This window comes from Pinus tabuliformis, chromosome 7 (assembly GCF_031772625.1).
Source record: "Pinus tabuliformis cultivar Carrire ecotype Pingquan chromosome 7, CPIR1, whole genome shotgun sequence".
NCBI lineage: Eukaryota > Viridiplantae > Streptophyta > Pinopsida > Pinales > Pinaceae > Pinus > Pinus tabuliformis.
This window is the reverse complement of record NC_142293.1, coordinates 317,594,646-317,596,718: the sequence shown is the minus strand read 5'-3', so window position 1 is coordinate 317,596,718 and position 2,073 is coordinate 317,594,646.

Below are 2,073 nucleotides of genomic sequence, written 5' to 3'. Positions count from 1 at the left end.
TGTTTCATGTTTAAAGAAGGTTATAGGTGACAAGCTCCCAATTCAAACAATATTTCTAGAACTTGACGAGGAAGGGAAAATTATATTGGAACCGGAAGCAGTCACAGAAACAAGAACTCGACAGCTATGAAATCGATCAATTTCAGAGTATCTTATCAAGTGGAAGAACTTATCCGCTGAAGATTCCACATGGGAGGATGAGAATTTTATGCAGAAGTATCCAAAACTACTCAAGCGTTGAGGACAACACTTTTTTGAAGGAGAGGGGCATGTTGGGTCCCTATAATACTATTGATTACCCCATTACTATTGTAGTTATACCCCTTATTTATATTGTTGTGCCCCTATTACCCCCATATTGTTATTTCTGTGCCCCATAGAATCCCTCTATTGTTATTTTTGTGGCTTTATATTATTATTGTTAGGTCGGCTGGATTATATTGTGACTCCTTCGACTCCTATATATAGAAAGGAGGTTTTGTCATTTGAATCATCCAAGAATTGTTCATTTATGTAATGTAAAGGAGGTTGCCCCCTCGAAGAGGCTGAATTCTAAGGCGTTGATCTATCTTTTCTATCTTTTCTTGAGCTGGTTTCATAACACACTAACAAATGAATTCTATTAAGATCTTATTTTAGGCTGTCACTAACTATTTTACACTTATCATCCTAGGTATTGTGCTTGATTCTGGTGATGGTGTCACACACACTATACCAATTTATGAGGGATACGCTTTGCCTCATGCCATACTCAGACTGGACCTTGTTGGGCGTGATCTAACACATTGGATCGTTCTCTTGGGTGTTTTTAATGTGCCAGATTCGTGGTTCTTCCTCACATTGCCAGTAATGGAATATGCCATAGGCCTTCCTTCCTGTATGTGAAACTTGCATCAAGAACATACTAATATCAATGCATATCAGTATTAGTAGTCCCTAAGATAGGGAGGCTAAAAAGTTTATAATTGTCCATAACAAGATCAACACTAACCGCAGAAAAAACATAATACCTTACACATCCCTTACAAGTTCTTCCCATGAATAGTGTATGCATAGATCGCTGCACTACATCAACTAGGTACCCAGTTGACCTCAATCTGAGTATGGATATGATTCATGGATATGGTGCAAGTTACCATCCCAGATGTACATCTCTGAGAATCAGCATACTACTTACCTACCTGAAATCTTTTGGTAGCCCCAATATGCGTGGATATAGTTTTACCTCTTAGTTGTGGGCAAAGCCTCACCAAATACACTTTTGTCCCTAAACATTTCATTTTTGGGAAAAACGTATATGAGAGTGAAACACATCCAGTTATATATTCATGTATCAGGCTTGCTAAGATTTTATTTGCCCTGAACTAATTTCTTAAGTCATTTTTTTCCTTAAGGAGTAAGCACAAGGATCCACTACTTCTGACAAAACATAGCTGAACATAGTTATGCTAGGCATGACCTATTAATTGGCTTTCTTAGTGAGAAGAAATCACTTGCCTTTGCATATAAATTGTTCCATATTATCATATGGAAATGGAACCTTGGTCAATGGTGTGAAACTTCTTGTTCCCCACTATTAGCATCAATTCCAATCCCCTTTAATTATGGGGGAATTGATATTCCCAACAAGTACCACAAGCAGACCAATTTCAAGTAATCAACTGAGTCTTGGCAATGTGGTATTAAGGGCTTCTCACAGCTTCAATGGTAGAACCATCAGTGCCAGTTTTGCAACAGAAGAAAAGAGGGATATCGCTTTCAGGAGGAAAAAGGATCACTATGCTCTTTTGGGTGTCTCTTGTCATGCCTCCTGCAATGATATCATGGTTGCGTACAGAATACTGACATTGAAATACCACCCTGCTGTCATGCCTCTGCACCAGTGTGAGACAACCACTGACCTTTTTTCTAAGATAAATCAGGCTTAGGATACTCTGTCTGATCCACAATAGAGAAAAGATGGGGGAATTGATATTCCCAACAAGTATCACAAGCAGTCCAATTTCAAGTAATCAAATGAGTCTTAGCAATGTGGTATTAAGGGCTCCTCACAGCTTTAATGGCAGAACCATC